The following is a 14,899-nucleotide window of genomic DNA, read 5'->3' on the forward strand; positions in this document are numbered from 1 at the left end:
CAAAGATTTGATCATCTCTTCTTCCAACTGGATAAGATAGGACTCTGATTTTAGTTATGTTTCTTGAATCAAGTAAAGTAGCATCTCAATTGCTACAAGTGGATCCTTAGCACCCTAGTTCCCACTTTTCAATTGATAGCTTAAACCCTTATTCACAATTACTTCCTTTATTTAGATTCTTAGATTTATATCTTCTTTTAGTTCTAGTTCTAGTTACTTTCACAAGCGTACGAGATTAGTCCATGTGGATCGACCTCGGTCTCACTAAGATTATTACTGCATCGCGACCCTATACTTAGGGTTGTGAACAAGTTTTGGCGCCACTGCCGAGGACTACGGCTATGTTTTTTCTAAAACTAATTAGTTTTAGAATTAGGTTAAGATTAGGATTAACTTTTGGATTTTTTTTTTTTAAGATTTGTTTTTTTGTTTTGTTTTTAGATTATGATTTTTCTGAATTCATTTTTAGAAATAACTTTGTTTTCTATTTTGTAGGATTCTAACTTAGTAATCTCCAAATCTAGTAACTGCATTCTAACTCTCTCTTTCTTTTAGATTTCTTATTTGTTTTAATTTTCAATTTTAGGTCTTAGGTTAGATTTTGAACTTGAAGGCTGAGGGTGTTTCATGCCCAAGTGGGTCCGTGATAATACTTTTCATCTCTTGATGAAGGAGGATAAATCGAAGGGTTACCGATCCATCACCGGATTAGATACCACTTGAGATACTCAAAGTTAATTGAAGTGATGACTGCTAATCAACCTTCAAATCAACCTCAACCTCCAGTTGAGGAAGCCTAGGATGAGAATGAGGTGCATCATGCACCCTCACCTCATACTCTACGTGACTATTTATAACCGGCAGGGGTGAGCGCACCTTCCTGTATGATTTTTCTAGAAAATACAGGAAATATGGATATTAAGCCAGGAGTGATCCAACTCCTTCCAAAATTTCATGGACTTGAATCTTTAAGTCCATATCTACACTTGAAAGAGTTTGATGAGATAATAGTCACCTTATATTTTCCTAATGTGTCTGAGGACATGGTTAGACTGAAACTCTTTCCTTTCTCCTTAAAAGAAAAATCTAAGATGTGGTTGCACTCACTACATCCGCGATCCCTTGACAGATGGAATGACATGACAAGGGAGTTCAAAATGAAATTCTTCGCATACCATAAGATGGACATCATTAGGAAGTTGATCATGAACTTTGCCTAAAAGGAAGACGGGACAATATTCTTCTAATGTTGGGAGCGGTTCAAGGATCTTGTCAGTTCATGCCCACAATACGGTTTTGAAACATGACGCATAACAAATTTTTTCTACGATGGATTGACATCTTCCATCCTCCAATTGGTCGAGACGATGTGCAATGGAAAATTCATGAACAAAGATGTCAATGATGTGCGGGATTATTTTGACAAACTTGTTGAAAACACACAATCATGGGATACCTCCTCGAAACTCAACACTACTTTTAAGCTTACTCAATTAAAGGAGAGGGGCAGAATGTATGTTCTAAAAGAGGAAAATAATATAAATGCCAAAGTGGCCAATCTCACAAGGAAACTCAAGACCATGGAACTTAAGAAGGATAAGAGTAAGGAAGTTGTTTGTGGTATTTATCCTTGCAACATGCATACTACTGAAAAGTGCCCAACTATACTTGCTTTTCAAGAAATTTTGAATGAGCAATCTAATGCCGTAAACAACTACCAGAGGCCTTTCATAGGAACCAACTCCAATACATACACCTCTAGCTAGATAAACCATCCAAATTTCAGTTGTAGGAATGGACAAACTACTATCCCTCAAGGGATCCTTAACCAATTTTTGGAACAAAGGAAACCTCGGGAGGATCCGGTTTCAAAACACATCCAAAATCAATAGCTTTTCAATCAAGGCACATTACAAGCCTTCCAAGACCTTACCAAGGCCATTCAACGAATTGAGTCACATTTAACGACTGGGGAGAAAGGGGTGCTTCCAGCCTAACCTCTCCCCAATCCAAAACCACAATGTGAAATTAGTGACCCAAGCTCTTCAAATCAAATGGAGCAAGCTAAGTCTATTACCACTCTTAGGAGTGGGAAAACAATTGACAAATCTATTCCAGGGAGGGCTGAAAAGTCTAAAGACCCGAAAGTAGATGAGAATGATGGACCTAGCATTGCTCCACATAGGTTAGAATCGGAACCTTAAAGTAAGTCGATTACTCCATTCTCTCAATGGTTGATTGCACCAAAACCTCTATCTAACTCTTAGGATAGTTTAGAGGTGCTTAAGCAAGTGAAGGTCAACATCCCTCTATTGGATGTTGTCAAACAAAGTCCTTCATATGCCAAATTTTTGAAAGATCTATACACTACTAAAAGATGGCAAAACATTCACAAGAAGATCTTTTTGATAGAAAAAGTGAGTGTCATCTTGAAGCAAGATGTGCCACAAAAATATAAAGATCCCGGTCTCAACCATCACTTGTGTAATTGAGAACTACCGGATTGAACACTCACCTTTTAACTTAGGAGCGGGCATAAATCTGATTTCTTACTCGGTTTACGAATAACTGGGTCTAGGTGAATTAAAACCCACCCAGACCACATTCAACTTACCGATCACACAGTCCGTGTACCGAGAGGGATAATTAAGGATGTGTTGGTCCAGGTTGACAAATTCTACTATTCATTAGATTTTATCATCCTGGATACTCAACCCATCGTGGATATGAGCACTCAAATTCCTGTTATTCTTGGTCGTCCATTCATTGTGACATCAAATGTTATCATTAATTGTAGGAATGGAAGCATGAATTTATCTTTTGAGAATATGACATTAGAGCTCAATATCTTTTTCAACATGAGCAAACAATCAGAGGATGATGACAATACTCACAATATTAATTTGATCAATTCTTTCGTGGAAGATAGAGCACTCTTGACTCTATACTTTGACCATCTAGAGACATGCTTGGCCCACTCCCTTGACTTGGATGATGATATGATTAGGGAGATGGATGCCTTAGTTAATGTTACGCCGGTACTTAAAGTTAACTGGTGGAGGCCATAATTTGAGAAATTGCCCTAAACCGATGTAGTGCCTCTATCGTCTAGCCTCAAAGCATCGAAGCTTAACCTAAAACCTTTGCCTGCCAATCTTAAATATGTATACTTTGGTCAAGATGAGACATATTCAGTGGTGATTTCTTATCACCTTGAGAAAGAACAGGAGAGTGTGCTTATTTCCACTCTCATTGAGCATAAAGGAGCCATTGGATGGTCGATTGCGGACCTCAAGAGAATTAATCATTTGATTTGTACTTACCGCATTCATCTTGAGGATAATATAAAAACCTCCTAACAACTACAATGTCGGTTAAATCCAAATAAGAAAAGAGTGGTTAAAGTCGAGGTCCTTAAGTTGTTGGATATGGGTATCATATACCCTATATCTGACAATCAATGGGTGAGTCCAACTCAGGTGGTTCCTAAGAAGTCTAGAATCACTATCGTAGCTAATGCCGATAATGAACTCATGCCAACTAGAGTCACTACTGGTTGGAGAATGTACATCAACTACAGGAAGTTGAATACCGTCATAAAGAAAGACCACTTTCCTTTACCCTTCATCGATCAAATCTTAGAAATGTTGGCTGGTCATTCCTACTACTGCTTCTTTAACAGATATTCGAGCTACAATCAGATAGAGATAGCTCTTGAAGATTAAGAAAAGACAACGTTCACATGTCCCTTTGGCACCTTTGCATACTGAAGGATCCCATTTGGACTATGAAATGCCCCCCTCACTTTTTTGCAATGCATGTTGAGTATTTTTTCTAACATGGTGAGGCAATATTTAGAGGTCTTCATGGATGACTTCTTTGTCTTTGATCCATCCTTCAACAAGTGCTTAAAAAATCTTTGAAATGTGTTAAAGTGATGTGAAGAGAAGAATTTGGTGTTGAACTGGGAGAAGTGCCATTTCATGGTTCCTAAGGGAATAGTGCCTGGACATATAATCTCGTCTATGGGAATTAAAGCAGACAAGGTTAAAATTAACCTTATCTCTAACCTACCTCCACCCAAGAGCATATGAGATGTGTGATCCTTCTTAGAACACGTAGAATTTTACAGATGATTCATAAAAGACTTTAGTCACCTCTCTCGTCCTTTATGTAATATACTTCAAAAGGATGTACCATACGAGTGGACTGAGTAATGCTAAGAAGCTTTCACTTAAGCTCAAGGGCATGTTGACTGGAGCATTCCTTTTGAGATCATGTGTGATGTGGCTGACTATGCTATTGGGCAGTGTTAGGTCAAAGAAAAGAGAAGAAGCCCTACGCTATTCATTATGTAAGTAGAACTTTAAATCCTTCCCAAGTGAACTACTCTACTAAGGAGAAGGAACTCTTAGCTGTACTGTTCGCTTTGGACAAATTTACCTCCTATTTGATCGGATCCAAGATCATCATCCACACTGATCATGCGGTGCTGAAATACCTTCTTTCTAAGAATGATGTTAAGCCTTGCCTGATAAGACGGATCCTCCTACTCCAGGAATTTGATCTGAAAATATGGAACAAAAAGGGAGTAGAGAACATAGTGGCTGACCATCTTTCGAGACTTGATCTCCCCGATTTCCTTGAGACAACACCTATAAACGACATGTTCCCTGATGAACAATTGTTCAAACTCTCCCAATTACCTTGGTTTGCTGACATTGCAAATTATCTTGCTACAGGTTTCACGCCAATGCATTGGACTACGCAAGATGAGAAAATTCTTCACTGAGGTACGTAAGTTTTTCTGGGATTACTCATATTTATTTAAATATTACCCAAATCAAATTCTAAGGAGATGTGTGCCAGAAAATGAACACCAAAGTGTCATCTCCTTCTGTCACTCTCAGGCATGTGATGGTCACTTTTCTGCTAAAAAGATCACAGCCAAAATTCTGCAGTGCGGCTTTTACTGGCCCACTATGTTCAAAGATACTTATGAGTTCATACCAAATTCTAAGGAGATGTGTGCCAGAAAATGAACACCAAAGTGTCATCTCCTTCTGTCACTCTCAGGCCTATGATGGTTACTTTTCTACTAAAAAGATCACGGCCAAAATTCCGCAGTGCGGCTTTTACTAGCCCATTATGTTCAGAGATACTTATGAGTTCTACAAAGCTTGTGAGCATTGTCAAAAATTAGGAACGTTGTTCCCTCGAAATATGATGCCTCTGAATCCCATTCTGATCATTGAAGCATTTGACTGTTGGGGCATCGATTTCATGGGACCATTCTCCCAATCATTTAGAAACATCTACATATTGTTGGCAGTAGATTATGTCACTAAATGGGTCGAAGCGATCTCGTGCTGGAACAATGACCATTGAACAATCATTAGGTTCTTAAAAGAAAACATCGTTTCCCGGTTCGAAACACCTCAGGCCATCATTAGTGATGGAGGCTCACATTTTTGTAATAAGCCATTCAAGAATTTAATGAAGAAATATGGCATCTCTCATAAGATGAGCACTCCATACCAATCGCAGACAAGTGGGCAAGCTGAGATTTTCAACAGGGAAATTAAACAAATTCTGGAGAAAACAGTTAACCCTGACCGTAAGGATTGGTCAACCCATTTAACTGGTGCTTTATGGGCATACCGTACCACTTTTAAGACCCCCATTGGAATGTCTCCCTTTAGACACATCTATGGGAAAGCTTTCCACTTGCTTGTAGAGCTGGAACATAGAGCCTACTGGGCTATCAAAAATCTAAACTTCAACTTGAACAATGCTGGCTCGCTACACAAACTTCAGTTGAATGAACTCGAGAAAATCCGGAACAATGCAAACAAGAACTCGAGAATTTGCAAGGATAAGATGAAAGTGTTCCATGATAGGTACATCCTTCAAAAATCGTTCATAACAGGTCAAAAAGTCTTTTTGTACAATTCTTCATTATATCTTTTTTCGGGTATACTCCAATCTCGTTGGACCGGCCCTTTCACTGTTACTAATGTCTATCCTCCTGGGGCCATCGAGATAAAGAACCCAACGACTAACAATGTTTTCAAAGTGAAAGGACATCATCTCAAGCCGTTTGTTGAGAAGTTGATTCAGAGGACATGTCCATACCTCTAATTGATCCTATTTATTAGGATTGACCTCCTAGTCTGATGGAGGTGTAGTCAAGTTTCTTTCTTTCATTGGATTTAGGACTAGGATAGTTTACTTTCAATCTGTTTAGTCGTTGTGTTAAAGTTTACTTTCAATCTGTTTAGCCGTTGTGTTAACCCATCTTCTCATTAAGAACTTTGGAAGAGTTGCAATTCGCCTTATTCAGGTACACCTTTCCAACACTACTCCTCTATTTTTGTTGTCTTATATGCATTTCATGCTTATATCTTTTACATTGAGGGCAATGTAGATTTTAAGTTGGGGGTGTGGATTAGGTAAACTAATTAGTATTTTCTTAGTCTTGGAGTAAATTTTTTTGAAAATTTTTAATTTTTCAAATTAAAATTCTATTTGGAAAGCAATAATTTGTGCACTTAAGCATGCTTTGAGTATGTTGATAAGATAGAGATTAAATTTTAAATTGTTGGAGTTTGATCAACTGAATAGCCCATCACCTAAGTTCTTGCACTTAATGGATTAGGAGAAAGTTTGAATATCACGATTAATTCAAGTCACTAGACACATTCAATTTGTTTTCTGTAAATAATGCTAGATTTTCTAATGGTTAGCATGTACATTATTGATAGATGTTGAGAAATGAGTCTAGAGAATTTTATCCACCTTAAAAGATGAAAAGAGCTAGTTAAAAAATAGTGAGATCGACAAAAAGGTCATGTATGATGAAAAGACTAGAAAAAGTTTGAAAAAGAATGAAAAATTCTGAAAAGACTGAAAAGAATGAATAAATAAGGACTGTTGATATAAAATCAAAAACTGGAAAAGAAGAAAAATGGGATAATCAGCACTTGATTATTCAATTAGTCTTAAGGTGATGAGTATGGCTGACAATATGAAATGATAGTATTTTTATGGATAGTAAGTTGGAATTCACTGAGCACATTGGAAAAACTTGATATAAGAACTTATGCTCTTAAGTAATTAATGAAGACCCTATTTGATTGATTGCTCATTTGATTCGGCTCTAGGTTTGGATGGGCCCGATGAATAGACAGTCTTGGATGGAAATCAAACATCACAGCTAGGAAGGATTTTCAATAGTGGTCATTTAAACAAGGCTACTTTATGTGGCATGGGCGAGTTAAGGTTTGAATTTGTCTCACTGTTGTGAGACCTATCAGAGATTGTGACCCACCTGATTCGTCTAAATGGGAAAAATACAAAGTGCATACATCAAGTTAGGCCCTAGCAGCATGGGGATCAACGGTCTCCAGACAGCGTGCTTCGGCACACTGCTTGGGAATAGATGTGTACATGAGGTTGTGCATCCATACATACTACGAAAGCCCATAATTTGGATGGTTCAGATCTCCCAGAGACATCATAATGGGCTCACAAGAGATCTCTTAACTGTAGGAGGTTAATCCCATGATTCTTATGGATTTTGGCCTACCTGAGGTTTTCTTTATTTGATTTTTCGTACCTTGACATGAAATGAGCTGTCATGATGGATTAACGGTTAGGATAGAACACATATATATAATGGTGGAGCCCATGGGGACCTCCCATGAGGTTGAGTTGTGTGGGGCCCATCGTGATGTGTGTCGACCTTCAACACCATCATTCATATGCACCAATCCATGGTGGGCCTAGGGCTTAAAATCAAGCCAATATGTGGCACATGTGGGCTACACTTGTCTATTTTCGGTGCGACCGAAAGTGTATAAAAAGCTCCAGTGAAGAATGATGAATTTTAGAGTTAATTCGGTTCAACCGAAAATTAATTCGGTCCGACCCATGACTTAAGTTTGGTCCGACCGAATCCAGCTCTGTCCGACCGAAATTCGGCAGCTGCTGAAATAGAATCCTTTCCAAATTCGGACTCGACTCCAGTCCGACCGATGCTTAACGCGGCTGCAGAAGTTAAGGCGGTTTTGCAATTAGATTGCAGAAATTCCAAGTCGTTGCATAAGGTGGAGTTTCACAAGTATAAATAGGAGTCCTTAGGATATTCCTAGGTATCTTCTAGGGTTTAGAAGTGGAGCAAAAGGGTGGAGAGCCACCGCCAAGGGTTTTTCTTCTTCTTCCTTAGTTGTTTTTAGGCTTTCTTTAAGAGATTTTGGTTCAATCATGTCTATGGTTAACTAAACCTCTTAGCTAGGGCTAAGAGGTGAAGCTTGTAGCATGTTTGGGGTGTTTACTTTGCTTTGATTCATGTTTATATTGAACTTCATTGATTTCTAGTTGATTTTAAGAAATATTTTCAATTTTCAATGGTTTGTTGTGACTCAAATTACAGTAGAGCCTATGATAGCTTTGAATATCTTCTTTCGTTATTTGAGATTATGGGATTGATAAATCTTGTTGTTTACCATCATCTCCTGGGCATGGTTAGGTGACGAAATCCCTTCCAATCTTCATAACTCTCTTACATTGAGGCTGGATTCAATGAAAGTTCAGAGATTTGATCATCTCTTCTTCCAATTGGATAAGATAGGACTCTGATTTTAGTTATGTTTCCTGAATCAAGTAAGGTAGCATCTCAATTGCTGCAAGTGGATCCTTGGCACCTTAGTTCTCACCTTTCAATTAATAGTTTAACCTTATTCACAATTACTTCCTTTATTTAGATTCTTAGATTTATATCTTCTTCTAGTTCTAGTTCTAGTTACTTTTAGAAATGTACTAGATTAGTCCCTCTGGATTCGACCTCGGTCTCATCGAGATTATTACTACATCGTGACCCTACACTTGGGGTTGTGAACAAGCGATCGGCTAGCCTTTTGAAAATTAGATCAATGAAGGGCAAAGGAAAGTAGTCCTTCCTTATGACGGTATTCAACTTCTTGTAGTCAATGCACATTCTCCAACCAGTAGTAACTCTATTTAGCGCAAGTTCATTGTTAGCATTGGTACGATGGTGATTCCAAACTTATTAGGAAACACCTGAGTTGGACTCACCCATTGACTGTTGGATAAAGGGTATATGATACCCACATCTAACAACTTAATTACCTCAACCTTAACCACTTCGTTCATATTTGGATTGAGTCGACATTCTGGTTGTCGGGAGGTTTTCACATTATCCTCAAGATGGATGCAATGAGAAAAAAATTAAAGGGTCAATTCCCTTGAGGTCCGCAATCGACCATCCAAGAGCTCCTTTATGCTCAATGAGAATGGAAATGAGCATACTCTCTTGTTCTTTCTCAAGGTGGGAAGAGATCACCACCGGGTATGTCTCATTTTGACCTAAATAGACATATTTAAGATCAGCGGGTAAAAGTTTTAGGTCAAACTTCGGTGCTTTGAGGCTAGACAGTAGGGGCACTACATCAGTTTGGGGCAATTTTTTAAATTGTGGCCTCCACCGATTAACTTCAAGTACCGGCGTGGCATCAAGCAATGCATTGATCTCCCTAATCATGCCATCATCTAAATCAAGGGAGTTGGCCAAGCACGTCTCTAGAGTGTCAAAGTATAGAGTCAGGAGTACACTATCTTCCATGAAAGAATCGATCATGTTAATGTCGTGGGTATCGTCATCATCCTATGGTTGTTTGTTCATGTTGAAAAATATGTTGAGATCAAATGTCATATTTCCGAAAGAGAAATTCATAATTTCATTCCTACAATTAATGATGACATTTGATGTAGCAAGGAATGGGCGACCACGAATGATGGGTATTTGGGTGCTCACATCTATGATGGGTTAAGTATCTAGGATAATAAAATTTACCAGATAGTAGAATTTATCAACTTGGACCAACACATCCTCAATCATCTCTCTCAGTACACGAACTGAGCGATCGGCAAGTTGTAATATGGTCTGGGTGGGTTTTAATTCACCTAGACCCAATTGTTTGTAAACCGAGTAAGGGATCATATTTACGCTCGCCCCCAAGTCAATAAGTATATGCTAATCCGTTGGTTCCCAATTACATAAGTGATGGTTGGGCTAAAGGGATCTTTGTATTTTTATAGTACATCTTGTTTAAGGATGGCACTCACTTTTTTGGTTAAAAATATTTTCTTTTATATGTTTTATCGTCTTTTGGTCGTACATAAATGTTTCAAAATTTTGGCATATGAAGGGATTTGTTTAACGTCATCTAGTAGAGGAATGTTGACCTTCACTTGCTTAAGTACCTCTAGAATATCCTAAAAGTTAGAGAGAGGTTTTGGTGCAATCAACCATTGAGGGAATGGCTCAATCGTCTTACTTTGAGGTTCCGGTTCTAACCCATATGGAACATTGCTAGGTCTATCATTCTCATATATATCTGGGTCCTTAGGCTTTTCAGCCCTCACCGAAATAGATTTGTAAATTGTCTTCCCACTCCTAAGAGTGGTGATAGACTTAGCTTGCTTCATCTGTTTTGAAGAGCTTGGGTCACTAATTTCATATTGTTGTTTTAGGTTGAGAAGAGGCTGACCAGGAAGGATCCCTTTCTCCCCAATCGAATTTTTTGATTCAAGCCCTTGTATGGCCTTTGTAAGGTCTTGAAAGGCTTGCAACATAACCTGATTAAAAAGCTCTTGGTTTTGTATATGCTTTAAGACCGGATCCTCTTGAGGTTTCCTTTGATTCAAAAATTGGTTAAGGATCCCTTGAGGAGTAGCCGTTTGCCCGTTCCTCCAGCTTGAGTTATATGTATTTAAGGTGGGTCCTCTGAAAGGTTTTTGGTAGTTGTTTACGGTATTTGATTACTCATTCAATATCTCTTGAAAAGCAAAAATTGTTGGGCAATTCTCAGTTGTATTTATGTTACAAGCACGAATACCACAAACAACTTCCGCAATCTTTTTGGGTTCTACCTTCTTAGGTTCCATGGCCTCGACTTTTCTTGTGAGTTTGGCCACTTTTGTATTTATATCATCTTCCTCTTTTAGAACATAAATTCCTCCCCTTTCCTTTGATTTAGTGGGCTTAGAAGTGGTAATTCTTGAGGAGGTATCCCATGATTGAGCATTTTCAGCAACTTTATCAAAATAATCCCACACATCATTGGCTTCCTTATTCATGAATTCCCCATTACACATCATCTCCACAAATTGGCGCATGGGTGAGGTCAATCCCTTATGGAAAAAGCTTGTTATATGCCATGTGTTGTGGACATGAATTTATGAGATCCTTAAATCACTCCCAACATTGGAAGAAGGTCTCATCCTCTTTTTGTACAAAATTCATCATTGCTTTCCTTAAGATATTTGTTTTATGATAGGGGAAGAACTTTTTAGGGAACTCCCTTGTCATCTCAACCCACGTGCCAATGGACCTTGGTCTTAAGGAATGTAACCACGACTTAGCCTTTTCTTTCAAAGAGAAAAGAAATGATTTCAATCTGTGTACTAGACACGTTTGGGAAGTATAATGTACATATGATTTCATCGAACCCTTTCATATGCAAGTATGGACTTTCAGATTCTAGTCCATGAAACTTAGGGAGGAGTTGAATTACCTCTGGTTTAATATCCACAGTTCCTGCATTCAATGGAAATATTATGCAGGAAGGTGTACTCAACCCCGCCAGTTGTAAATAATCTCGTAGAGTACTAAGCGAGAGTACATTCTGCACCTCGTTTTCATCTTGAACTTCCTCGGAGGTTGAGGTTGATTTGCAGTCATCACTTTTATTGACTCAGAGGGTCTCAAGTGGTGTCTAATCCTGTGATAGATAGGCAACCCTTCGACTAATCCTCATTCATTCAAAAGACGTAGGGTGTTATCACAGACCCGCTTGGGCATGAAACACTCTCGGCACTCAAGTAACTAAACAACTAAGCCTAAAAAGAAAAGTAGAAAAACTAAAACAAATAAGAGATTTAGAAAAGATAAGAGAGAGGGTTGGAACAAAATTATCGAATAAGAGTTACTATGTTAGGATCCTATAAAACAGAAAATAATGTTAGTTTCTAAAAATAATTTCAGAAAAAATTTAAACCTAAAAACATAGCAAAAAAATAAACCCTATGTAAGTGTTATGGTCTCATGTTCCTTTGGTTGTCAAATTTTGTTGTGCCAAAACTCTATCTGTGTCTTGTGTTTGTATGATGGTATACATATGTTCAAGGCATTGTTCAAGACATCGCATTGACTCTATAAAGACATTGCTTCTGTCAAGAACGACGAACTACTTCAAGCCAAGTCAAGCCATGTACTTTGTCAAGTTCTGTAAACGTCAATGTTCAGAGCTACATCGATAAATACTTCAAGACTCAAGTACATTTCAAGACTCAAGTGCAACTCAAGATGAAGTTTAATTTCAAACTTTAGAAGATCTCAAGATCAAACTATATCAAGTAGAGATCTCAAGCTTCATAAGGTTCAAAGGTCAACCATTATCTGAAAACAATGAAGATCAATATTCATACTTAATGATCTAGGTATGATAGACCTTAGATTGACCTTAGGGTAGGTCATTTTGGTTACATAATTCAAGATGAATCTTTATAGATGATTTTGGTCTATTCTAAGACTAGTCTTGGACCTTGTTCGACTAGTCCTAGCACTGGTTCGACCAGTCTAAGAAATTCCTCGTCCAGTCTTAAGTTGTTGAAGATTTTTAGAATTTTTTGGTTAAGCTTTGACCAGTCCTGAGAACTGGTTGACCGGTCGTAGGAGGGTCACGACTCGACCTTCGACCGGTCATGTATCTACGACTCGAACTACAGTGTGCAAATCATGTTTCCTACGATCAGTCCTAGGTCAGCTACGACCGGTCGTAGGTGGTCCATAACCAGTCGTAGAATCCCTACGACTAGTCGTAGAACGGTTTTTTAAGAATTTCAAAATGTCATTGTTGCTATGACCAGTCGAAGCTTTCTCAAGACCAGTGGTAGACGTGATTTCTATAACTATAAATTGAACACAAATCTCAGAGTTTTATAACTCACTTCAAGAAAATCAAAGCTCTATTCTGAGATAAGTTAGTGTTCATTTTAAGCTACGTTATGCATAATTAATATTCTCTTTTTGTTAGCTTGTTTATTTGATTTTATTCCTATATTCCAATCTTATTTGAAAAGAGGAATTATTTTATTCCTTCTTCTTGGAATCAAAATCAAATATAGCTACGCCCATTTGATTTAATTTAAAATTAATTAGAACTTAAAACCATTTTAAGTGAGTATTAGACATTGAACGTTGATTTGAACTTCTACTCCGATTGGTTCTACGAATGGAGAAATCCAGGTATTTTACGTTTATGTAAAATTTCTATTATTTTAGTTTTTGTTTGAGATTCACAAGAAAAATCTCATTGTGTGGTTATCTGAGGAGAGCCAGAAAACTCAGATATTGTGGGTTTTTGGATTGTGTAAGCCCAAGTTAAAAAGACACAATTGTGAAGGTTTTAGGTGAACCTGTGAAACCTATTTTATTAGTGAACGCTAATATCCCCTGTGTGAGGATATTAGGAGTGGAGTAGTATTCTGTGTGGCTGTTGTTGAATAGTTGGTGTACACACGGGCGAACCACTATAATTCTTTATCTTGTAGTTTGAATGCTTGCTTAAGTTTTATATCTTTTATCATTCAGATTTGTGGAATGTATGTGTGGATGTGAATGTTGTAAAATTTACATTTCAAAGCACAGTGGGAATGTTTTAATAATTTTGATTTAAATTCCTGTAATTTATTTCAATTCCTTGCTATTTATTTATTCCTCTCCAGTTTGAGTTTTTGATACAAAGGATGCTTTAGAAATAAGGTTGTCCTGCCATAAACCCTTAGTTTTTATGGTGTAAGGTTGTCCTTAGAACTAAATTCGTATCAGCCTCTCAATTCTTATTTATTGAGGTTGCTTTTATTTCAACATTGTGAATTGATTTATTTTATTTAGCTATCATATTCTTTTATTCCGTTGTTAAAGTTTTATTTTGGAATCATCCTATTCACCCCCCCTCCCCCCCCAGGACACATAGCTAGGCCATTTCAAGTGGTATCAGAGCCTAATAGCTCGCTTTATTGCTTTTTATTTGGATTTATTTCCTGAGCTAACGATCTAAGCTATTTAAAAGACGTCAAATTTTGATAGCCTATCAGTCACTAGGCCTCCACCCTTTGATGGCTCCAACTATGCCTATTGGAAAGCCAGGATGAGGATCTTCCTCAAATCAATGGATGAGAGTGTGTAGCAAGCCACAGTAACTGAATGGAACCCACCTACCACTGAAGTGACTGTATCGATGGTTCAAAATCAATGAGAGTAACACCGTATTTTTCATGGACCACTCTTCAGAAAAATGAGAGTAGTGCCAATGCAAAAGCACTAAATGCAATCACTTGCACATTATCACCTGATGAGTTCAAAAGAATTATATCATGTGATACTACAAAGCAAGCTTGGGATATTTTAGAAATGACACACGAGGGTACATCAATTGTCAAGAAATTTAAGGTCCAACTCCTTACAATTAAATTTGAGGAAATTCATATGAAGGAAAATGAAATGTTTATGGACTTTTACATAAGATTAAATGACATTGTAAACTCAATGTGGGGTCTTGGCGATAAAATCCCAGAAAGTAAAGTGTGTGCAAAGATACTACGCTCACTTCCTGAACGGTTCAACTCTAAGGTAATCGCGATCCAGGAACTTCATGATACGGACAATATGAGGGTAGAAGAACTAGTTGGTTCTTTATAAACCTATGAGTTAAACTTCAAAGCTCCTAAAAGTAAATCTATCGCTCTTAAATTATCTAAATATATTTCTCAAGAAAACTCTGATTCTGAAGATGATATGGCTCTTTTAGCGAAA

General features: G+C 37.7%; 1 non-coding gene across 1 annotated transcript; it reads left to right on the top strand.

Annotated features, from left to right (window-relative positions):
* The first annotated feature begins 11,237 nt into the window (after window positions 1–11,237).
* On the top strand, window positions 11,238–11,344 carry LOC131222122 (small nucleolar RNA R71). Its single transcript, XR_009159830.1, has one exon. It is a non-coding gene; the product is annotated as a small nucleolar RNA R71 (small nucleolar RNA).
* The last annotated feature ends 3,555 nt before the right edge of the window (window positions 11,345–14,899 follow it).

This window comes from Magnolia sinica, chromosome 12 (genome assembly GCF_029962835.1).
Source record: "Magnolia sinica isolate HGM2019 chromosome 12, MsV1, whole genome shotgun sequence".
In the NCBI taxonomy this organism is placed as follows: Eukaryota; Viridiplantae; Streptophyta; class Magnoliopsida; order Magnoliales; family Magnoliaceae; genus Magnolia; species Magnolia sinica.